Source organism: Bos grunniens, chromosome 2, assembly GCF_055505025.1.
Source record: "Bos grunniens cultivar Pamir isolate PY7600 chromosome 2, Bosgru_T2T1.0, whole genome shotgun sequence".
NCBI lineage: Eukaryota > Metazoa > Chordata > Mammalia > Artiodactyla > Bovidae > Bos > Bos grunniens.
In genome coordinates this window covers 125710257-125736605 of record NC_141166.1, presented here as the reverse complement: position 1 = coordinate 125736605, position 26349 = coordinate 125710257, and the positions used below count along the sequence as shown (strand labels likewise).

The window sequence follows — 26349 nt, the reverse complement described above, 5'->3', positions numbered from 1 at the left end:
GTTACCCCACATTTGTTACTTCAACATGTGGAAGCAAATATGTAATCACTTGATCCATCTTTGCACTACTTAAGTCCATTTATTTCATGAACCCAGGTCTGAACCCAGTTCTAAGGATCTGATATAGTCAGTAATTTAAGTAATCCAATCCATTTCTGAGCTAGCTACCAGGTTTTGTTGATGAGTCTTCATGATTCACCCCAATTTTCTCTCTAAATTTCCACAGATATTTTCAGAATTTTGAGTGTGGGAAATGGGGATGGTTTTACCACATAATTATCTAGGGCCTGTTTACATGACCATACTGCCAGATTATTATGGCTTTAGGATCTATAAATTTCCAGCTCCTCTTCTGAGGACACAGGCCTATTCTATTACTAAATAGTTCCCTCAGCTTTAGTAATGGTGTAGATTTGCCCTTATTCTCTTCCACTAAACACCTTACCTTCTTTTTCGAGAGATTTATAGTCTGTGTGATATTATACATTTTATTGCCAAATAGCTGCTAAGCAGCTCCTTTTATATCTGTATGTCTTACTTGCATTACCAGAGACATGATAGTTATTCTGGGCTGAGGATTACCTGATGTATGTATGCCATTTAGTCTCAACTGACACCTGATGGCAAGTTAACAGTTGTCTTTGAAAATAGATTTCTTGAGGAAGTGCCTCATGCACTTTTGTCTAAAAATTCAATTTGCTTGCACCCTAACTGTAGACACTTCTGAAATCATTTGAATAATTGAATTAAATGTGTAAATGTTGTAGCCTGAGAAACAGCAGTTGATGAATCGTTTTTTAAGAAAAAAACTTCAGTGAAGTATAATTTATATGCAGTAAGCTGCACATATTGAGTGCACAATATGATACATTTTTATATATGCAGACATATATACCTGCATAACACCTGTGAAACCAGTAATTCAATCAATATAACTATATAACTATATCAGTTATCCTCAAAAATTATCCTTCCCACTCCTTCCAACCACTTCCTGCCCCATACAACCTCTGATCTGCTTTCTGTCATGATAGATTAGCTTGAAATATATGAAATTCTATACAAATTAAACCATAGAGTGGATATTCAGTTGTATCTGTCTTCTTTCACCAAATATTATTAATTATAATACCATAATTATTTACTAATTCATCCTTGTACCTATTAAACTTTGTTACTTTTTACGGCTGACTAATACTCCTTTAGATTACATATCAAAATTTTATACATCTTTTTTTTTATTGGTGATTATCAATAAAACTGCTATCAGCATTCACATCAAAGCTTTTGTGTGAACATAAATTAACACTGAACATGCTGATCCATATGGTAAGCTTATTTTTAACTTATGCAGATGACACCACCCTTATGACAGAAAGTGAAGAGGACCTAAAAAGCCTCTTGATGAAAGTGAAAGTGGAGAGTGAAAAAGTTGGCTTAAAGCTCAACATTCAGAAAACGAAGATCAGGGCATCTGGTCCATCACTTCATGGGAAATAGATGGGGAAACAGTGGAAACAGTGTCAGACTTTATTTTTTTGGGCTCCAAAATCACTGCAGATGGTGACTGCAGCCATGAAATTAAAAGACGCTTACTCCTTGGAAGGAAAGTTATGACCAACCTAGATAGCATATTGAAAAGCAGAGACATTACTTTGCCAACAAAGGTCTGTCTAGTCAAGGCTATGGTTTTACCAGTGGTCATGCATGGATGTGAGAGTTGAACTGTGAAGAAGGCTGAGCACCGAAGAATTGATGCTTTTGAACTGTGATGTTGGAGAAGACTCTTGAGAGTCCCTTGGACTGCAAGGAGATCCAACTAATCTATTCTGAAGGAGATCAGCCCTGGGATTTCTTTGGAAGGAATGATGCTAAAGCTGAAACTCCAGTACTTTAGCCACCTCATGCGAAGAGTTGACTCATTGGAAAAGACTCTGATGCTGGGAAGGATTGAGGGCAGGAGGAGAAGGGAATGACAGGATGAGATGGCTGGATGGCATCACTGACTCAATGGACGTGAGTCTGGGTGAACTCCGGGAGTTGGTGATGGACAGGGAGGCCTGGCATGCTGCTGATTGATGGGGTCGCAAAGAGTCGGACACAACTGAGCGATTGAAATGAACTGAAGCTGTTTTCTAATGTGGTCAAACTGTGTTGCATTTATACAAGCAAAATTAGAAGCACCAATTTCCTCTATGTTGTAGCATTTGGTACAATCTATTTTTGTCTTTCATCCATTTTAAGAGATGTGTTGTGGTTTTTAATTTTATGTTTCCCTAATATATTCCATGTGTCTCTGTCATCTTTATATCTTCTTTGGTAAAGTGAAAATGAAATGATAGTTACTCAGTCATGTCCGACTCTTTGCGACCCCATGGACTATAGCCCACCAAGCTCCTCTGTCCATGGAATTCTCCAGGCAAGAATGATGGAGTGGTTTGTCATTCCCTTCTCCAGGCGAATCTTCCCAATAGCATGTGTTCAAACCATTTACTTGTGTAAAGAATGTTTTTTATTATTGAAATTGAAAAAGAATTTTTAACGTATTCTAGCTAGAAGAATTTTAACAGATATGTAAGTTTCAAATGTTTTCTCTTTGTGGCTCATCTTTTCATTCCCCTAACAATGTCTGGATTTAATTCATCTGAGGTCTAATTTGTCAATTCGTCTTTCATGGATTATGTTTTGGTTCTAAATATCTCGGCAAAATATTTAAAATACTTCCCTAATCAAGATCTCAGAGATTTTTCTCATGTTTTCTTTTAGAAATTTTTTCATGTTGTGTTTTACAATTAGTTCTATGATTCACTGTCAATTAATTTTTGTTCAATGTTATATGGCATAGATTAAAAACTGGTTTTCCACCTATGGGTATTCAATTGTTTTAATATCCTTTGTTGAAAAGTGATAATTTCTCCTTGAATTGCCTTTGAAGTTTTGTAGAGCATGAATTTTCCACTTAGTGTTGGCTTATTACATAGTTCTCACTGTGTTGATTTATCAGGTTGTCTGTCCTTATGTCAATACCTCTTTATCTTGATTACTGAAGCTGTATAATGATTCTGCAAAATAGTGTTCCTACATCAGTTCCATTCTTTTCCAAAGTTGTTTTGACTAATCAAGGTCCTTTGCATTTCCATATGAATTTTATAATCAGTTTTTTAATTTCTACAATTGATGGTTGCTGGAATTTCAATTGAATAGTGTTGAAATTATAGATCTATTTAGAAAAATTGACATCTTAATAATTTGAGTATATCAACCAATGAGCATAGTGTAGCTCATTATCTATTTAGGTTTTCTTCACTTGTAGTCAGCAATGATTTATAGATTTCAATGTGTAAGTCTTGTGTGTTTTGTAAAGTTTACTTGTAAATTTTTCAGTAGTAATTATTTGTAGTAATATATTTATTTTAAAGTTACATGTGCTTGTTGATTAAAGAAGTAATACAATTGATTTCTGTACATTGATCTTGTATCTTGAATTTTCCTGAACCATTTCATTCCTTCTAGGAGGTTTTTCATGGATTGTGTCAGTTTTTTTACATAGAAAATAATATCATCTGTGAATACTTTTACTTTTCTAAACACAATGCTTTTTTCTGCCTTTTGTCATTGAACTTGTTAGAACCTCCAATATAATGTTGAATTAGTGAGAGTGGAAATCCCATTTATTCCTGATTTCGGGGTAAATATTCAGTCGTTCATGATTAAATGTAACAGCTGTAGTTTTTCCATAATTGATCACAATTAAGTTGAGGAAGTTCCTTTTTCCTAGTTTGCTGAGAGCTTTTTCTTTGTCTATTGGCTTGGTCTCTCGGTTAATGTAATAAGTTACATTAACTGATCTTCAAATGTAAAAATAAATTAGACTCAGAATAAATATTAATAACACTTGAACGCGCTATATTAATGATTTTAATATGTAGTTGGATTTGGTGTGAAAAAGCTTTTACAAATTACACATCTTTATATAAAAGGAGCATTGGCCATTAATTTATTTTTCTTTTGAGGTCTTTGGTTTTATTTCTGCCATCATAGAAAATGTTGGGAAACATTTCTTCATTTTTTTTCACTCTTATGGAAACTTGATTATTATTAGCTCTATTTCTTCACTAAAGTTTTGATAATCTATCACTAAGGCCATGTAGTCATAGAATTATTTTTTAGTGGGAAGGTTTTAATTACAAATACAATTTCTTTAATAAATTCAGGTCTAATCAAATGTCTACATTCCTTTTTGCCTGAAATTTATAACTGTGCTCTTTCTCTTTGTTTTGTTTGATTATACTGACTGATGGATTATCACTTTTATCATTCCTGTCAGTAAAATCAACTTTTGGTTTCATTGATTTTCCCTATAGGTTTTGTCTTTTATATTTCATTGATTTCCACTCTGGTCTTTCTTGCTTTCTTACTTCTACTTACTTTTGGTTTATTAGCTCTTTGTTTTCTTAAAAAGTAGAAGTTGTGGCCACTGGCTGAACCACACTTTTCTTCTAATTTATTTATGCTGTAACATTCCTCCCAAAGTGATGTAATGGCATTTCACATATTCTCACAAATTATGACATATTGAAATTTCATTTTCATTCTGTATGAGATATTCATTAAATTCCTTTTTGATTTCTCATTTGGTCCATAAGTTATTTTAAAGTGCATTATTTAGGTAAACTAATTTTGAGAGATTCTGCTTCAGACATCATTTTGTTATTGATTTTACTTTAATTTTATTGCAATTAGAGATAAAAATTTGTATGACTTGATTCTTTTACAAATTATTGAGACTGTTTTTATAGAAGATACAACCTATCTTGGGAAATATTTTGTGTACCTTTGAAATGAATGCATTCTCCTATTATTTGTCACTATTCTGTCATCTCAGTGTGTTGTTAGTTGTCAGATATGCTATACTGTTACTGATTTTTCATGCTTAATTCTATTAATTTTAAAGGGAAGAACATTAAAATCTCTAAACTTAATTGTGGATTATCTATTTTCATATTTAATTTTTACTGGCTTTTGCTTTCTTTATTTTGAAATTATGTTATTATATGGACAAATATTTGGGATTGTTATGTCCCCTGAGGAATTGATTCCTTTGTTTTAATCAAATACAATTCTTTATCACTGATAATACCCTTTGCTCAGAAACCAGGATTTGATTTTTTGTATTGTTTCTCTATTCTCAATATCATTGATTTCTGCTCTAATTTTTATTATTCCTACCTTTGCTTGGGTTTAATTTGTTCTTACTTCTCCATTTTTTTTAAAGGAAAAGCACAGGTTACTTACTTATTGCTATTTCTTATTTTCTAATATAAACATTTCTTGCTATAAGTTTTTCTCTAAATCACTTTAATTGTACTTCACAATTTTGATATATTTTCTTTTCATTTACAGTTACATCAAAATATACATTTTTCCTTTGAAACATACTCTGTGACCCATGGTTTGCTTATAAATATGTTGTTTAATTTTCTATTTGGGATTTGTTTCAACATATATCCCTATTATTGATTTCTACTTTATTTTTGTTTAATTTTTAATTTCAATTGTTTTAAATGTATTCATATTTGTTTGATGATCCAGTATGTGCTCTAACTTGGTGACTGTTCCATGTGTTCAAAGAATAATATGTATTCTCCTGTTGAGTATATTTTCTATGTCAATCAGGTCAAGTTTATTGACAGTGCAGTTAATGTTATTTATATGTTTATTGATTTGTTTCCTGTTTATTCTATCAGTTACTGAGTAAAGAGTGTTATATTGCCAAGTAATTATGAGTTTGATAGCTTATGGTGAAAGATGTCAGATTCTTGACCTCTGAAGAAGAAGATTTGACTTCAGGGTCAAGGACTAGGCTTGATCACTCAGAGCCTCTGTGTGGCAGAAGTTTTATTACAGTGATAAAGGACAGAGAAAGCCTCTGACACAGACATCAAGAGGGGGACAAAGAGTGCCTCCCTCGCTAGTCTTAGCAAGGGAACTATATGTTTTTTCAGTTGGCTATAACAGTAAATCAAAAGACTGTCTGAAGGTTGTAAAGGTCTTACCAGATCCACTTACACAATTTATATTTTAAGAGAATAGTATTAGAACTAACAATAGAAAGAACTTACCAGACACACACATATAGGTGCCCAATATGCTACTGGAGATCAGTTGAGAAATAACTCCAGAAAGAATGAAGGGATGGAGCCAAAGAAAAAACAATATCCAGTTGTGGAAGTGACTGGTGATAGAAGCAAGGCCTGATGCTGTAAAGAGCAATATTGCATAGGAACCTGGAATGTTAGGTCCATGAATCAAGGCAGATTGGAAGTGGTCAAATAGGAGATGGCAAGAGTGAATGTTGACATTCTAGGAATCAGCGAACTCAAATGGATTGGAATGGGTGAATTTAACTCAGATGACCATTGTATCTAGGACAGTGGGCAGGAATCCCTTAGAAGAAATGGAGTAGCCATCATGGTCAACAAAAGAGTCTGAAATGCAGTACTTGGATGCAATCTCAAAAACGACAGAATGATCTCTGTTCTTTTCCAAGGAAATCATTCAATATCACAGTAATCCAAGTCTATGCCCCAACCACTAACGCTGAAGAAGCTGAAGTTGAATGGTTCTAATAAAAGCTACAAGGCCTTTTAGAACTAACACCCAAAAAGATGTCCTTTTCATTATAGGGGACTGAAATGCAAAAATAGGAAGTCAAGAAACACCTGGAGTAACAGGCAATTTTGGACTTGGAATACAAATGAAGCAGGGCAAAGACTAATACAGTTTTGCCAAGAGAACACACTGGTGATACCAAACACCCTCTTCCAACAACACAAGAGAAAACTCTACACATGGACATGACCAAATGGTCAACCTGAAATCAGGCTGATTATATTCTTAGTAGCAAAAGATGGAGAAACTCTATACAGTCAGCAAAAACAGGACCAGGAGTGGACTGTGGCTCAGATCATGAGCTCCTTATTGCCAAATTCAGACTGAAATTGAAGAAAGTGAGGAAAACCACTAGACGATTCAGGTATAACCTAAATCAAATCCCTTATGATTTACAATAGAAGTGAGAAATAGATTTAAGGGACTAGATCAGATAGACAGAGTGCCTGATGAACTATGGACTGAGGTTCATGACATTGTAAGGAGACAGGGATCAAGACAATCCCCAAGAAAAAGAAATGCAAAAAAACAAAATGGCTGTATAAGGAGGCCTTAGAAATAGCTGTGGAAAGAAGAAAAGCAAAAAGCAAAGGAGAAAAGGAAAGATATAAGCATCTGAATGCAGAGTTCCAAAGAATAGCAAGGAAGCTATAAGAAAGCCTTCCTCAGTGACCAATGAAAAGTAATAGAGGAAAACAACAGAATGGGAAAGACTAGAAATCTTTTCAAGAAAATTAGACATACCAAGGGAACATTTCATGCAAACATGGGCTCGATAAAGGACAGAAATGGTATGGACCTAACAGAAGCAGAAGATATTAAGAAGGGGTGGCAAGAATACACAAAAGAATTATACAGAAAAGAGCTTCATGACCAAGACAATCACGATGTTATGATCAGTCACTTAGAGCCAGACATCCTGGAATGTGAACTCAAGTGGGCCTTAGAAAGCATCACTATAAACAAAGAGAGTGGAGGTGATGGAATTTCAGTTGAGCTATTTCAAATCCTGGAAGATGATGCTGTGAAAGTACTGCACTCAATATGCCAGCAAATTTGGAAAACTCAGCAGTGACCACAGGACTGGAAAAGGTGTTTTCATTCCAATCCCAAAGAAAGGCAATGCCAAAGAATGCTCAAACTACCACACAATTACACTCATCTCACATGCTAGTAAAGTAATGCTCAAAATTCTCCAAGCCAGGCTTCAGCAATATATGAGCTGTGAACTTCCAGATGTTCAAGCTGGTTTTACAAAAAGCAGAGAAAATAGAGATCAAATTGCCAACATCTGCTGGATCATGGAAAAAGCAAGAGAGTTCCAGAAAAACATCTATTTCTGCTTTATTGACTATGCTAAAGCCTTTGACTGTGTGGATCACAATAAACTGTGGATAATTCTGAAACAGATGGGAATACCAGACCACCTGACCTGTCTCGTGAGAAACCTATATGCACGTCAGGAAGCAACAGTTAGAACTGGACATGGAAAAACAGACTGTTTCCAAATTATGAAAAGCCTATGTCAAGGCTGTATATTGTCACCCTGCTTATTTAACTTCTATGCAGTGTACATCATGAGAAATGCTGGGCTGGAAGAAGCACAAACTTGAATCAAGATTGCTGGTAGAAATATCAATAACCTCAGATATGCAGATGACACCACCCTTATGGTAGAAAGTGAAGAGGAACTAAAAAGCCTCTTGATAAAAATGAAAGAGGAGAGTGAAAAAGTTGGCTTAAAGCTCAACATTCAGAAAACTAAGATCATGGCATCTGATCCCATCACTTCTTGGGAAATAGATGGGGAAACAGTGGAAACAGTGTCAGACTATTTTGGGGGCTCCAAAATCACTGTAGATGGTGATTGCAGCCATGAAATTAAAAGACGCTTACTCCTTGGAAGGAAAGTTATGACCAACCTAGATAGCATATTGAAAAGCAGAGACATTACTTTGCCAACAAAGGTCCATTTAGTCAAGGCTATGCTTTTTCCAGGGTCATGTATGTATGTTGGAGTGAGAGTTGTGACTGAGTGAGAACTGTGAGAGTTGGTCTGTGAAGAAAGCTGAGCGCTGAAAATTGATGCTTTTGAACTGTGGTGTTGGAGAAGACTCTTGAGAGTCCCTTGGACTGCAAGGAGATCCAACAAGTCCATCCTAAAGGAGATCAGTCCTGGATGTTCATTGGAAGGACTGATGCTGAAGCTGAAACTCCAATACTTTGGCCACCTCATGAGTAGAGTTGACTCATTGGAAAAGACTCTGATGCTGGGAGGGATTGGGGGCTGGAGGAGAAAGGGACGACAGAGGATGAGATGGCTGGATGGCATCACCGACTCGATGGGCATGAGTTTGAGTGAACTCTGGGAGTTGGTGATGGACAGGGAGGCCTGGCATGCTGCAAATCATGCGGTCACAGAAGTCGGACATGACTGAGCAACTGCACTGAACTGAACCAGACACACTCCTACATCATACACTTTAAATTGACAGGATTAGCCAGAAAGTTCTTAAGAAGGAGAAACATGTCCTCCAGTAGGTTACACTGTTGTCATATAACAATTGGTACAGAGTTTAAGGTAAAACATATCCTTGAGCAAGATGAGTTATTTTGTTGTGCAATCATTAGCTCTGAGATTAAAGTAGAGAAAACGTTTTATATGACTAAGACTTCCCCGGTGGCTCAGATTGTAAAGCGTCTGCCTACAGTGCAGGAGACCAGGGTTCGATCCTTGGGTAGGGAAGATCCCCTGGAGAAGGAAATGGCAACCCACGCCAGTATTCTTGCCTGGAAAACCCCATGGACTGAGGAGCCTGGTTGGCTACCATCCATGGGGTCGCAAAGAGTTGGACACGACTGAGTGACTTCACCATCTTCACTAAGCAATGTAGTTTTTTATGGACCATGATGGCTACTCCATTTCTTCTAAGGGATTCCTGCCCACAGTAGTAGATATAATGGTCATCTGAGTTAAATTCACCCATTCCAGTCCATTGGAGTTCGCTCATTCCTAGAATGTTGACATTCACTCTTGCCATCTCCTGTTTGACCACTTTAATTTACCTTGATTTATGAACCTAACATTCCAGGTTCCCATGCAATATTGCTCTTTACAGCATCAGACCTTGCTTCTATCACCAGTCACATTCACAACTGGGTATTGATTTTGCTTTGGCTCCATCCCTTCATTCTTTCTGAAGTTATTTCTCAACTGATCTCCAGTAGCATATTGGGCACCTACTGACCTGGGGAGTTCCTCTTTCAGTATCCTATCATTTTGGCTTTTCATACTATTCATGGGGTTCTTAAGTCAATAATACTGAAGTGGTTTGCCATTCCCCAGAGAAGGAAATGGCACCCCACTCCAGTACTCTTGCCTGGAAAATCCCATGGATGGAGGAGCCTGGTGGGCTTCAGTCCATGGGGTCGCTAAGAGTCGGACACTACTGAGTGACTTCAATTCACTTCACTTCACTTGCCATTTCCTTCTCCAGTGTACCACATTCTGTCAGACCTTTCCACCATGACCCACCCATCTTTTGTGGCCCCACAGTGCATGGCTTAGCTTAATTGAGTTAGACAAGGCTGTGATCCTCGTGTGATTATACTGACTAGTTTTCTGTCATTATGGCTTCAGTTTGTCTGCCCTCTTGCAACACCTACCATCTTACTTGGGTTTCTCTTACCTTGGACGTGGAGTATCTCTTCACAGCTGTTCCAGCAAAGCGCAGCCACTGCTCCTTACCTTGAATGAGGGGTATCTCCTCACCGCTGCCCCTCCTGACCTTGAACAAGGAGTAGCTCGTTTAGGCCTTCCTGTGCCGGCGCAGCTACCACTCCTTGGGCATGGGGTAGTTCCTCTCAGCCGCCACCCATGATCTCTGTTCATCTCCAAGGCAAACCAGTCAATATCACAGTAATCCAAGTCTATGCTCCAACCAGTAACACTGGTTGGAGTTCAAGCTAAACTTGAACTGTTCTATGAAGACAAACAAGACCTTTTAGAACTAACACCCAAAAAAGATGTCCTTTTCTTTATAGGGCACTGGAATGCAAAAGTAGAAAGTCAGGAAACACCTGGAGTAACAGGCAATTTTGGACTTGGAATACGGAATGAAGCAGGGCAAAGGTTAATAGAATTTTGCCAAGAGAACACACTGGTCATACCAAACACCCTCTTCCAACAACACAAGAAAAGACTCTACACATGGACATCACCAAATGGTCAACCTGAAATCAGGTTGATTATATTCTTAGTAGCAGAAGATGGAGAAGCTCTATACAGTCAGCAAAAACAAGACTGGGAGCTGACTGTGGCTCAGATCATGAACTCCTTATTGCCAAATTCAGACTTAAACTGAAGACAGTAGGGAAAACCACTAGAGCATTCAGGTATGACCTAAATCAAATCCCTTATGATTATACACTGGAAGTGAGAAATAGATTTAAGGGACTAGATCTGATAGAGTGCTTGATGAACCATGGACAGTGGTTCGTGACATTGTACAGGAGACAGGGATCAAGACCATCCCCATGGAAAATAAATGGAAAAGACCAAAATGGCTGTCTGGGGAGGCCTTAGAAATAGCTGTGAAAAGAAGAGAAGTGAAAAGCAAAGGAGAAAAGGAAAGATATATGCATCTGAATACAGAGTTTCAAAGAATATCAAGAAGAGATAAGAAAGCCTTCCTCAGCAGTCAATGCAAAGAAATAGAGGAAAATAACAGAATGGGAAAGACCAGAGATCTCTTCAAGAAAATTAGAGATACCAAGGGAACATTTCATGCGAAGATGGGCTCGATAAAGGACAGAAATGGTATGGACCTAACAGAAGCAGAAGATATTAAGAAGAGGTGGCAAGAATACAGAGAAGAACTGTACAAAAAAGATCTTCGTGACCAAGAGAATTACGATGGTATGATTGCTCACTTAGAGCCAGACATCCTGAAATGTGAAGTCAAGTGGGCCTTAGAAAGCATCACTGTGAACAAAGCTTGTGGAGGTGATGGAATTACAGTTGAGTTATTTCAAATCCTGAAAGATTATGCTGTGAAAGTGCTGCACTCAATATCCCAGCAAATTTGGAAAACTCGGCAGGCAGTGGCCACAGAACTGGAAAAGGTCAGTATTCATTCCAATCCCAAAGAAAGGCAATGCCAAAGAATGCTCAAACTACCGCACAGTTACATTCATCTCACACGCTAGTAAAGTAATGCTCAAAATTCTCCAAGCCAGGCTTCAGCCATACATGAACCGTGAACTTCTTGATGTTCGAGCTGGTTTTAGAGAAGGCAGAGGAACCAGATATCAAATTGCCAACATCCGCTGGGTCATCGAAAAAGCAAGAGAGTTCCAGAAAAACATCTATTTCTGCTTTCTTGACTATGCCAAAGCCTTTGATTGTGTGGACCTCAATAAACTGGAAAATTCTGAAAGAGATGGAAATACCAGACCACCTGACCTGCCTCTTGAGAAACCTATATGCAGGTCAGGAAGCAACAGTTAGAACTGGACATGGAACAACAGACTGGTTCCAAATAAGAAAAGGAGTACGTCAAGGCTGTATATTGTCACCCTGCTTATTTAACTTATATGCAGAGTACATCATGAGAAACGTTGGACTGGAAGAAACACAAGTTGGAATCAAGATTGCTGGGAGAAATATCAATAACCTCAGATATGCAGATGAAACCACCCTTATGGCAGAAAGTGAAGATGAACTCAAAAGCCTCTTGATGAAAGTGAAAGTGGAGAGTGAAAAGGTTGGCTTAAAGCTCAACATTCAGAAAACAAAGATCATGGCATCCGGTCCCATCACTTCATGGGAAATAGATGAGGAAACAGTGGAAACAGTGTCAGGCTTTATTTTTTGGTGGCTCCAAAATCACTGCAGATGGTGACTGCAGCCATGAAATTAAAAGACGCTTACTCCTTGGAAGAAAAGTTATGTCCAAGCTAGATAGCATATTCAAAAGCAGAGACATTACTTTGCCAACAAAGGTCCGTCTAGTCAAGGCTATTGTTTTTCCTATGGTCATGTATGGATGTGAGAGTTGAACTGTGAAGAAGGCTGAGCGCCGAAGAACTGATGCTTTTGAACTGTGGTGTTGGAGAAGACTCTTGAGAGTCCCTTGGAATGCAAGGAGATCCAACCAGTCCCTTCTGAAGGAGATCAGCCCTGGGATTTCTTTGGAAGGAATGATGCTAAAGCTGAAACTCCAGTACTTTGGCCACCTCATGTGAAGAATTGATTCATTGGAAAAGACTCTGATGCTGGGAGGAATTGAGGGCAGGAGAAGAAGAGGATGCCAGAGGATGAGATGGCTGGATGGCATCACTGACTCAATGGACGTGATTCTGAGTGAACTCTGGGAGATGGTGATGGACAGGGAGGCCTGGCATGCTGCAATTCATGGGGTCGCAAAGAGCCAGACACAACTGAGCGACTGATCTGATCTGATCTTCTGGTCTGTATTGCTCCAGATCCTCTCAGGTCCCTCAGGCTGTCATGGCTTGCTGTGGTGATACTATGTCAGACAGTATAGGGGGAAGCAACAGCTACAAGACAAGATCTCCCAAGTCCTCCATAACAGTGTATTAAGGTTTTTTGGTTATTTTTAAGGCAAATTTCAAGCTCCTCCATAATTTCACAGCAGCTGGTGATGTCAGGAGTCCCTCCATCTGAAATTGAATGATGATGAGTGATAATTCCATACTGATGGTAGTGATCCAAACGGTTCGGAGCTCTGTATTTTGACAGTTCCCCTCTGGTGCAGAAACAAATATGTCTTGTATACCATAGCTCTTTAGTTCTGTATCTTTTTGGATATTTCTTCTAACATTTTCAAATTTACAAACTGGAAGAACACATAAACCAAGAAACTGAGAACAATTCACTCATGATAGGGGTAGCCATGATCATCTGAATTAGAGTCTATTCATCTTCAATAGGCTCTTCTTCTGATGAGTCAAACTCACATGTCTGCATTGAGCTAGGTGGCTTCATTGTGGGCCACCCCACATCCTGATCGGCCACTGCCTCTCATTAACATTTTATCATGAGATTGTAGCAATGCGTTAATGTATTCAGGCTGTACTAATTTTAGTTCTCTCTGAAGTTGCTTCCTCCACTGAAGTTGTGAATCCCTCAAAGTTATCCAAGAGGGTTGGAACCAACGTTTCTCAGACTCCTGTGAATGTTCATATTTTGACCTCTTCCCTTGAATAATGGGGCTTCCTAAGTGGGGCTAGTGGTAAAGAACTCGCCTACCGATACAAGAGACATAAAAGACGCATGTTTGATCCCTGGGTCAAGAAGAAACCCTGGAGGAGGTCATGGCAACCTACTCCAGTATTCTTGCCTGGAGAATCCCATGGACAGAGGAGCCTGGTGGGCTACATTACACAGAGTTGGTGTGTAGCCCACAGTTGATCCATGCTACTTTTTTTCTTTTTCTTTTTTTTATTTATCTTTAAATGAACTAGAGTTTTCAGGATATGATATTTGTAGGAAATTTCTGACACAGAGGGTAGAAATGAGTAACATATTTTTCAGTCCAGCTAAATTTTCATAACCAAAAGATTCTCCTTTTCTTTACTGGCAAAAAAGTACACTTCTTCATGCAAATGTAGCTCATCTTCAGCAAGTGGTGCTGCAAAGTTGGACAGCTTCATGTAAATCAATGAAGTTATCACATACCCTCACATCATGCACAGAAGTAAGCTCCAAATGACTTAAAGACTCAAACATAAGACATGACACCATAAAACTCCTAGAAGAGAGTGTAGGCAAAACATTCTATTACATAAATACTGCCAATGTTTTCTTAGGTCAGTCTCCCAAGCGAATAGAAATAAAACTAAAAATAAACAAATGGGACATAATCAATCTTACAAGCTTTTGTACAACAAAGGAAACCAAAAAAAAAAAAGAAGAAGAAGAAGAAAAGAAAGACAGCCTACAGGATGGGAGAAAATATTTGCAAATTATGTGACCAACAAGGGCTTAATGTCCAAAATATACAAACAGTTCACACACCTCAATAACAACAACAACAACAACAACAACAAAACAATCAAAAAATGGGTAGAAAATCTTAACAGGCATTTCTCCAAGGAAGATACGCAAATGGCCAGTAAGCACATAAAAAGATGCTCGGATTCATTAATTATTAGGAAAAAAACAAACAAAACTACCACGAAGCACTACCTAACACTAGTCAGAATGGCCATCACTAAAAAGTCTGTAAATAACTAATGTTGGAGAGGGTGGAGAAAAGGGAACCCTCCTACTGTTACACAGTTAACCCTCCCACTGTTGGTGGGAATGTAAGTTGGTGGGGCCACTATGAAAAGAGTATGAAAGTGCCTTAGAAAACTAAAAGTTAAATTACTATATAATCCATTAATCCCACCCCTGGGCATATGCCCAGACTAAACTGTAAGTCAAAAGTATGCTGCAGTCCTATGTTCATAGGAGCACTATTCACAATAGCCAAGACATGTAAACAACATAAATGTGTATCAACAAAGGAATGGATAAAGATTTAGTGTATATATATATATATATACACTAAATATATATATATTATAATTATATGTATGTAGTGGACTATAACTCATCCATAAAAATAACAAAATAATATCATTTGCAGCAACATGAATGGACCTACTGAGTGAATTAACTTAGACAAAGACAAATACCACATGATTTCACTTACATGTGGAATCTAAAATATGGCACAAATGAACCTTAGTACAAAACAGAAACAGACCCACAAACATAGAGAACAGATTGTGGCTGCCAAGGAAACAGAGGGAGGGAGAGGGATGGACAGGGATTTGGGGTTGGTAGATGCAAACTATTACACTGAGATTGGATAAACAGAAAAGTCCTACTGTACAGCACAGGGAACTATATCCAATCTCCTGGGATAAATCAAAATGGAAAAGCATATAAAAATAATGTATATATATGTATAACTGAGTCACTCTGCTGTACAGCAGAGATTGGAACAACACAGAAAATCAACGACACTACAATTTAAAAAGTAAAGATCTTAAAAATGTAGTTTATCTTCTTTCTGAACCAAGCAAATTCCAGGAAAGCTGTTGCCATCAGCTCTTCTACGCTCAGCATGACCATTGTTGCAAACAAAAGTTATGTTCATTTTGAAGTTCTATTGCCTTTGGGGAAATCTGCCACTAATGGGCCTTCTCAGTGTTCTATGTGCTTCTGCTTAAATATTTTCTGTGATTTCTACTTAATCACAGTTGCTTTGGGAAGGAAACTCACATATTTTGGAGTGTTTAAAGTATTTTTATCTCCATATAGACATGTAAATATATATAATTAATATATGCATATATTTACTTTTCCATTATAAAGTAAAAAAGATTTATACATTTTATACAGCCAATATCTATAAATAGGCAAATGATGCATCATAAACCTGAGGGTAGGTGTTATTTCCATTAACAATAGACATAACATATATTTTGGATGACCATATATATGGAGGTGGTGCTTTGTGAAATGGATTACACATAGATCTTTATATATCCCTCCATCTAATATTTCATAATATGTTTCATATATTTCATGATACATTCACATACATATATACTTTGCTATGTGAAATTAAATGTAAATATACATTTAATTTCACATAGCAAAGTGATGAAAAACAAATATCCTGACCTAGATGAGATGAATTTAAAATGTTTGGCCCTAGATAGTAAAGTAATCATTTCAATATTATCATAATTATGTTAGTAAATATTTCTTATTGTGTCTATATTCCATCAACTTCTAATATTAAACAACTTGAAAATCCTTAGTAAGTATCAGTAGTGAAATATTGTTATTTTGAGTTGTGATTAATATATTTATCTACATTTTATTTATAGGAAATTTTCAGGATATAATCTTGCTTATTTTGGTTTCCTTCAGAGTAAAGCTTGGCTCATGGATATAAGTTTTAATGCATATTTTATTTACAAATTATTTAAATTCATACATCTGACTTTGATTTAGAGATCAATAAAGTGAAACATTATGGCCCTAGTTGATTTTTAGTATTCTCTAGCTAGGACCCAGTTTGTGGAAAATGCAATTTTGTAAGTACTTAGTGTTTAATGTTGGTGTATTGAAGTAAAAGTACCTCTAAAATCTGGTCATACTTTAAAACATCAAAATTTATTCCACAGCATGTGTAGTGGGTGATTTTATTTTTCTCTAAAGTCAGCATTGGCAGCATATTAGAATCTTTTAATAGCTCATTTACCAGATTATTTTATCTGTTTCATATTTTAGCTATTCTTAAATACAGTAACTTTAAATTATATATTTAAATATAGGGACACAGGGATATCATGAGTTTTATTTTTTTAAGTCATAACCATCCAATAGCATAAATCCCATGTGTTAAAAATCAAGTATATATTGACATCATATATAATATCATTTTAAAAAGTGGAGTATACTGTGTTAATATGTAGATGTACTTTCCTCTTCAGTGTTATAAAAGCCACACATATGCATTATAATCATGTTATCTGAGAGATTCACAGAAAAAAACCCAAACTTCTTGCCTTCCTTATAATTTGAAATGATTCTCCTGTAAACATTTTCTCTACTGTGTCATATTTCTCGCCTTTCTTTACTCTCTGTGCTTGCTCCTGGTGGGACTTCGACTTCAAGCGAAAAGTAGTGGCAGTTTATCATTCCTGCAGCCAACTCATCCTTGGAGAGAGAAAACTTCCCACGTTGTTGTCTTTCATTGGCTTGCTACCTCAAGGTTTGCCCCAAGGATCAGATCAGATCAGTCGCTCAGTCGTGTCCGACTCTTTGCAACCCCATGAATTGCAGCACGCCAGGCCTCCCTGTCCATCACCAACTCCCGGAGTTCACCCAGATTCATGTCCATCGAGTCAGTGATGCCATCCAGCCATCTCATCCTCTGTTGTCCCCTTCTCCTCCTGCCCCCAACCCCTCCCAGCATCAGAGTCTTTTCCAATGAGTCGGCTCTTCGCATAAGGTGGCCAAAGTACTGGAGTTTCAGCTTTCACATCATTCCCTCCAAAGAAATCCCAGGGCTGATCTCCTTCAGAATGGACTGGTTGGATCTCCTTGCAGTCCAAGGGACTCTCAAGAGTCTTCTCCAACACCACAGTTCAAAAGCATCAATTCTTCAGCACTCAGCTTTCTTCACAGTCCAACTCTCACATCCATACATGACCACTGGAAAAACCATAGCCTTGATTAGATGGACCTTTGTTGGCAAAGTAATGTCTCTGCTTTTGAATGTGCAATCTATGTTGGTCATAAATTTCCTTCCAAGGACTAAGCGTCTTTTAATTTCATGGCTGCAGTCACCATCTGTAGTGATTTTGGAGCCCCAAAAAATAAAGTCTGACACTGTTTCCACTGTTTCCCCATCTATTTCCCATGAAGTGGTGGGAACAGATCCCATGATGTTCGTTTTCTGAATGTTGAGCTTTAAGCCAATTTTTCACTCTCCTCTTTCACTTTCTTCAAGAGGCTTTCTAGTTCCTCTTCACTTTCTGCCATAAGGGTGGTATCATCTGCATATCTGAGGTTATTGATATTCTCCCAACAATCTTGATTCCAGCTTGTGCTTCTTCCAGTCCAGCGTTTCTCATGATGTACTCTTCATAGAAGTTAAATAAGCAGGGTGACAATATATAGCCTTGACATACTCTTTTCCTATTTGGAACCAGTTTGGTGTTCTATGTCCAATTCTAACTATTGCTTCCTGATCTGCATATAGGTTTCTCAAGAGGCAGTTCAGGTGGTCTGGTATTCCCATCTCTTTCAGAATTTTCCACAGTTTCTTGTGATCCACACAGTCAAAGGCTTTGGCATAGTCAATAAAGCAGAAATAGATGTATTTCCGGAACTCTTTTGCTTTTTTGATGATCCAGCAGATGTTCACAATTTGATCTCTGGTTTTTCTGCCTTTTCAAAAACCAGCTTGAACATCTGGAAGTTCATGGTTCACGTATTGCTGAAGCCTGGCTTGGAGAATTTTGACCATTACTTTACTAGTGTGTGAGATGAGTGCAATTGTGTGGTAGTTTGAGCATTCTTTGGTATTTTCTTTGGGACTGGAATTAAAACACATTTTCCAGTCCTGCGGCCACTGCTGAGTTTTCCAAATTTGCTGGCATATTGAGTGCAGCACTTTCACAGCTTTATCTTTCAGGATTTGAAATACCTCAACTGGAATTCCATCACCTCCACTAGCTTTGTTCATAGTGATGCTTTCTAAGGCCCACTTGACTTCACAATACAGGATGTCTGGCTCTAGGTCAGTGATCACACCATCGTGATTATCTTGGTCATGAAGATCTTTTTTGTATAGTTGTTCTGTGTATTCTTGCCACCTCTTCTTAATATCTTCTGCTTTTGTTAGGTCCATACCATTTCTGTCCTTTAATTGAGCCCATCTTTGCATGGAATGTTCCCTTGGTATCTCTAATTTTCCTGAAGAGATCTCTAGTCTTTCCCATTCTGTTGTTTTCCTCTATTTCTTGCATTAATCACTGAGGAAGGCTTTCTTGTCTCTCTTTGCTATTCTTTGGAACTCTGCATTCAGATGCTTATATCTTTCCTTTTCTCCTTTGCTTTTTGCTTCTCTTCTTTTCACAGCTATTTCTAAGGCCTCCTCAGACAGCCATTTTCCTTTTCTGCATTTCTTTTCCATGGCAATGGTCTTGATCCCTGTCTCCTGTACAATGTCATGAACCTCTGCCCATAGATCATCAGGCATTCTGTCTATCAAATCTAGCCCCTTAAATCTATTTCTCACTTCAACTGTATAATTATAAGGGATTTGATTTAGGTCATACCTGAATGGTCTAGTGGTTTTCCCTACTGTCTTCAATTTAAGTCTGAATTTGGCAATAAGGAGTTCATGATCTGAGCCACAGTCAGCTCCCAGTGTTTTTTTTTTTTTTTTTTTTTTTGCTGACTGTATAGAGCTTCTCCATCTTTGGCTGCAAAGAATATAATCAATCTGATTTTGATGTTGACCATCTGGTGATGTCCTGCATAGAGTCTTCTCTTGTGTTGTTGGAAGAGGGTGTTTGCTATTTTGCCATGCTTCATTCAGTATTTCAAGGCCAAATTTGCCTGTTATTCCAGATGTTTCTTGACTTCCTACTTTTGCATTCCAGTCCCCTATAAAGAAAAGGACATCTTTTTTTGGTGTTAGTTCTAAAAGGCCTTGTAGGTCTTCATAGAACCTTTCAATTCAGCGTTACTGGTTAGGGCATAAGCATGGATTACTATGATATTGAATGGTTTGCCATGGAAATGAACAGAGATCATTTTGTCATTTTTGAGATTACATCCAAGTACTGCATTTCGTATTCTCTTGTTGACCATGATGGCTACACATGGTATACCATGATGGTTTACAAAGTTGGCTTTTAAAAACTGTTTCTCTCTGAAAATTCCACCTGCCAGGGGAACTGCTGATTTTCTCAAGTCAGCAGGCAGAAGCAGCTTGTCCTTAAGATTGAGTATCAAAGTTATGTACAAGAGATATTTTTACTTTTGACTGATCATCAGCCAGCTTCTAATGAATTGGTTCCTGGTAAATGTGTTAGCTCCTGGCACTTGCTTTTGTATTATCCTTTTTCCATTTTTCTTTCTTAATGGCATGATTGTGCCAAGGACAATTTAAAATTTCAGTAGTAACATTGTAGACTTTTAGCTATAACCAAAATTGTGTTTTTGAGATGCACCTTGGAAAAAAATGGGGAAAAATGAGGAAAAGTAGAACAAAAAAATGGAAAAAAACTCACAGAGAAATAAAATCTTGTCATATAAAAGAAAGATTACTTTGTTTAATTGAGCAGGCTTCCCTCTTTTCTTTTTCTGTATTGTGAAGATTAATAAGTACCAAATTTTAATCATGAAATCTTGATGGAATTATTTAAACCAGCTACAGTGACAAGCTCTCTCTCATCTAAATTAATTTTGCTTCATAGATGCCTTCTTCCCATCTTGTGAAGAGAACACAATTAGCTTCCACAGTGAACTTTAACTCTCGTCTGTCTATAGCTGGTGAAGGCTAGTTTCCATTATTTTTTCTTCTTCTTTTTCTCATTTTCCCCCTTCACTTAGGAAATTAATTCATCATGAAAATGGGCACTTTCTAAGAATATCTGCTATAGAAAATAGATATAACAGAAATGGGAACAAATTATAGGAGAAAATTTCCTACACTGTAATGCTTTTATAAACAATTTTGTCATGTTAAGGTCTACATACATTTGACATTTGGGAATTCAAAACTTTCCCATAAGTAAAAGAAACAACTCTCTTTAAAATTTTGTTTGTTCTTCTAAAGAAGCAATTCTATAATAGAAAAATAATTAAGCTGCTATATTATTGGCCTGTAACTACATTAAGGGAAAGCAAGATACTCAGTTTTAAAATATGATCTAAATCTTCTTTAAAATTTGATATTTAGATACAAATATTTCTAAATTATATTAGAAAAAGTTTTTGTAATATTTATATCAAGATGGATATTTATGTATCTTAAAACAATTTAAATGGCTTTGAAAAAAAAATGTCTCCTTTTTGATTTTACCAAAGCAAAAAATATTTTATTTTTATACAGTACAAGTCTACAGTATTTTAGCTTGTACAAGATTAAGGTTCATCTTCCTGTGACTTAGCATTCTAACTTTTTACATTGGTTTTAAGGATCAAAAGAAATGTAATTGATGTTACAAATTGTTTAAAGCTGAAAAAACATAAAATTATGTCTATTCAAGTAATTTTAAGGCTGAAATTATTTTACAGGAATTTAATCTTCTGAAATTCTTAGTCTTACAAATCACAGAGACCTGACATGTGAACTTTATATTGCAATTTTCGGATCTTTGATTAGCTTTAGGATTTTAAAGTGATATAAAGAATAGATAATAATATTGTATTTCTGTACAACAAAATTTTAATTTACTGAGCTGTTTTAAATGCATCATAGATTAGCCATTGAAGAACTATACAAAAAAAGGTCTTAATGACCCTGATAATCACAATGGCGTTATTAGTCATCTAGTGTAGGACACAGTAAGAATAAAAGAAAAGCAGGCCCGGGCAATGGCCACAAAAGAAATTTATAATTATTGATAAACTGGATGCTATATGGCATGAGACTCTTGGAACAAGGCCAGAGGGAACAGTTCATAATCTTGAAAACAAGATATGATCCTGGGGTCAGAAAACAGACCCCAGACTGTTTCTCAACTGGCATCTCAGAGTCACGTGTTTTATGTATCTGGTGGAAAATCTATAGATCGCTCAGTCATGTCCAACTCTTTGCGACCCTGTGGACTGTAGCCCACCAGGCTCCTCCGTCCATGGGATTCTCCAGGCAAGAATACTGGAGTTGGTTTCCATTTTCTTCTCCAGGGGATCTTCCTGACCCGAGGATTGAACCCAGGTCTCCTGCATTGCAGGCAGATGCTTTAACCTCTGAGCCACCAGGGAAGCCCAAAGTGAAGTGAAGTTGCTCAGTTGTTTCCGTCTTTTTGCGACCCCATGGGCTGTAGCCCACCAGGCTCCTCTGTCCATGGGATTTTTCAGGCAATAGTACTGGAGTGGGTTGCCATTTCCTTCTCCAGGGGATCTTCCAGACCCAGGGATCAAACCCAGGTCTCCCACATTGTAGACAGACACTTTACCGTCTGAGCCACCAGGGAAGTCATATTAGTCTCAGTTACTGATTTGTTATTAATTACTGTTTCCTAATTTCTCAATGCTTTATGATCATTTTGGTTTTTGGCCTTTAAGGCCACATGAGTTATAGTTTAACTCCCCACATATTCTTTCATTCACTGCTGAAAGTATAATAAAGCTGGCTTGGATTCAGTTTCAGCACCTTCACCTTGGAGTGGTGTTGGTCCCCTGATCCTCACTTTTCTCTGAATTCTCTCTTTTTAATTAATTTATTTTAATTGGAGGCTAATTACTTTACAATATTGTAGTGGTTTTTGTCATACATTGACATGAATCAGCCATGGGTGTACATATGTCCCCCATCCTGAATCCCCCTCTCACATCCCTCCCCATCCCATCCTTCAGGGTCATCCCAGTGCACCAGCCCTGAGCACCCTATATCATGCATCAAACCTGGACTGGCAATCTGTTTCACATATGATAATATACTTGTTTCAGTGCTATTCTCTCAAATCATCCCACTCTTGCCTTCTCCCACAGTCCGAAAAACTGTTCTATACATCTGTGTCTCTTTTGCTGTCTTGCATGTAGGGTTATCATTACCATTTTTCTAAATTCCATATATATATATATATATATATATATATATATATATATACTTTTGTATACTGTATTGGTGTTTCCTTTCTGGCTTACTTCACTCTGTATAATAGGCTCCAGTTTCATCTAGCTCATTAGAACTGATTCAAATGTATTCTTTCTAATAGCTGAGTAATATTCCATTGTGTATATGTACCACAGCTTTCTTATCCATTCATCTGCTGGTGGACGTCTAGGTTGCTTCCATGTCCTGACTATTATAAACAGTGCTGCATTGAACATTGGGGTACACGTGTCTCTTTCAATTCTGGTTTCCTCAGTGTGTATGCCCAGTAGTGGGATTGCTGGGTCATATGGCAGTTCTACTTGCAGTTTTTTAAGGAATCTCCACATTGTTCTCCATAGTGGCTGTACTAGTTTGCATTCCCACCAACAGTGTGAGAGGGTTCCCTTTTCTCCACACCCTCTCCAGCATTTACTGCTTGTAGACTTTTGGATAGCAGCCGTTCTGACTGGCATGAGATGGTACCTCATTGTGGTTTTGATTTGCATTTCTTGGATAATGAGTGATGTTGAGCATCTTTTAATGTGCTTGTTAGCCAGCTGTATGTCTTCTTTGGAGAAATGTCTGTTTAGTTCTTTGGCCCACTTTTTGATTGCATCTTTTATTTTTCTGAAATTGAGCTGCAGGAGTTACTTGTATATTTTTGAGGTTAATTCTTTGTCAGTTGCTTCGTTTACTATTATTTTCTCCCATTCTGAAGGCTTTCTTTTCACCTTGCTTATAGTTTCCTTCATCTGAATTCTTGTGCCTTGTTTCTCATTCTCTCACTGTATCGCACTTTCGGAAACCCTGTTTGTCAAGTGGGTCTCGACAAGTGGTGCCCGAACAGGGACCAGAACATGAATCCAGCCTGCCAGGCTAGCCCCTAGCAGTGGAGAATGAAGGGAAATCCGGCCAGCTTGGTGGACGAGGAAAGTACTTGGTAAGTACACCCCTGCGGATTTGTCAATCAGGGTAACAATGGGGCAAAATCTTTCTAAGCATAGTGACTATATGCAAGTGTTAAAAACTTTGCTAAAAAGTTTGGGGGTTGAGATATCTCATTCTTCTTTTAAATAATTGTTTTCTGCCATTGAAAAATATTGCCACTGGCTAGATCCAGATAAAGGGACCTTGAGGCATGAGAAATGGCAAGAAGTTATGTGTTGCCTGTGCTGTGCCTACCAATGAGGGGAAAAGATTCCTTTGTCTGTATGGTCAGTAGGGAATCCACTAGCACAGCTTTAGGACCACTGCAATCTGAAACCTCAGATTCAGGGGATTCTGTAGAACAAATACAAAACAATGGAAGGAAATGAATTTATATGATAACATAGGTGATGAGGAAGAAAAACAATCAATAAAAATGAAAAATAAAAGCCAAAAGAATGGTAGAAGTCAAGAACAGATCTTTCTCACTCAACCAACTGCACCTTTGGTGGAGCCCCCTCCTTTCAATCCTGAAACCCCTTGAGATGATGAATTTGCTTTTAAACCACAGACAACTGTGCCTAATAAAATGACGCCTTTACAAAAGGGAGTTTGTATGGCACAATTACAGGGGTATGAAGACTCTAATTCTCCCTGTGGCTATAACTCAAACCCCACTAGATCATCAATTCCCACAAGGAGGAATGCACTATGATTATAATGCCATACCATTTAAAACTATAAAGGAGATAAAACAAGCATGTTCCAATATGGAACTAATTCTCCTTTTACCATGGGACTAATTCAGGGACTTTCACAAGCTGAATGGTTAATTCCTTATGACTGGGAAATGATAGCCAGAACTTGCCTATCCACGTCAGAATTTTTACAATTTAGGACCTGGTGGCAAGATGAGGCAAATCAACAAGCTTGCAGAAATATGACAGCCAACCCACCAGTTGATATAACACTTGATCAATTAATGAGTAGTGGGGCACATTTTGGCATTCAAGCTCCGTTACAATTTGATGATCAATTACTCACTCAAGTGAGAATGATATGTTTAAAAGCCTGGGGGAGAATAAATCCACCTAGACAAGCCTCGATATCACTTACCCAAATTAAACAATCAAATGGGGAAACTCATGTAGGTTTTATTGCCAGGTTACATCAAAATTAAATAAAACAGTCTCCCAACCTGGTTTGAGAGATTTGCTGATGCAAATTCTGGCTTATGGCAATGCTAACTCAGAATGTAAAAAGGTGATTTAGCCTCTCAAAACACAGGGTGCCCCTCTAGAAGAATATCTTAAAGTCTGCCAGGATATTGGGTCAGAACAATGTAAAATGCAACTTCTGGTTCAAGCATTGTCTAAGGCTTGGATGGGTATGAGATGTCACCAATGTGGAAAATTAGGACACAGTAAAATAGACTGTAAAGGAAGAAGAAGGTAGTCAGTATTATTGGCTCTGATGCCACTCCTATTTACATTGGTTTTGGAAGTATATGTCTTAAAACAGGATATCAAATTTGGCTGTCAGTTGTCAAAGAAATGAATGAGGATAAGACTTCCCTCTTTCTCTTAACTGCTCTTACTTTTCTAGAAAAAGAAGAAACTTCCAGCATGATGAATCCACCTGACCTTCCTGATTGTGTTGCTGAAATTAGCCATGGTATTGAAAATTGGTTAAGATGGAAATCATGTAAAGGATCAGAAGGTCACTTATTATTAAATGTTGCAGAAGCCTCCATTATTGATTAGGGACCCTGAAGAACCCCTAAACTTATTGAATCTAAAGTATCTTCTCCATGAGTATATAATGATAATACAATTAGTACTAATGGTAGTCAACCCTTCATATGGCATGGGGTAGGATTAGCTCCCCCTGTGCCTCGTTTAGATCATTATCCTATTCATGATGAAATATGGAAAATACCCATGGCATTAAAAGAACTAATTGCGTAGAAGGGATGATATACTGAATATATTTTGAATGACTCAAAAGCTACCTTTAATTTTACAAAAACTCTACCCACACTACTCAGACTTGTGTAAGAATTCCTTTTGTTTTTATGATTGGACCAGCAAAATATGATCCCAGTTTGGGATTAGTAACATGTATTAACTGTTCATTTTATACATATATAAATAATACAATTCCCTTTGATGAAAGTTGGCAGAGTATTTACAGTCTTAAAACCGGAACTGGCATATGGGTTCCAGTTGATTTACAACGACCTTGGCAAAAAAGCCTACATTATATGTTATTGAAGAAATATTGAAAAATCTTAAATGTGTTAAATGTTTTCTGGGATCGCTAATTGCTGCCATCTTAGGCATTATTGCTATTGCCACTATGGCAGCCGTAGCTGGAATGG

The 26349-nt window shown here is 37.4% G+C and overlaps 1 pseudogene; it reads right to left on the bottom strand.

Annotated features, from left to right (window-relative positions):
* Positions 1-3649: 3649 nt before the first annotated feature.
* LOC147378707 (cyclin-dependent kinase inhibitor 3 pseudogene) lies at positions 3650-13681 on the bottom strand (annotated as a pseudogene).
* Positions 13682-26349: the final 12668 nt, after the last annotated feature.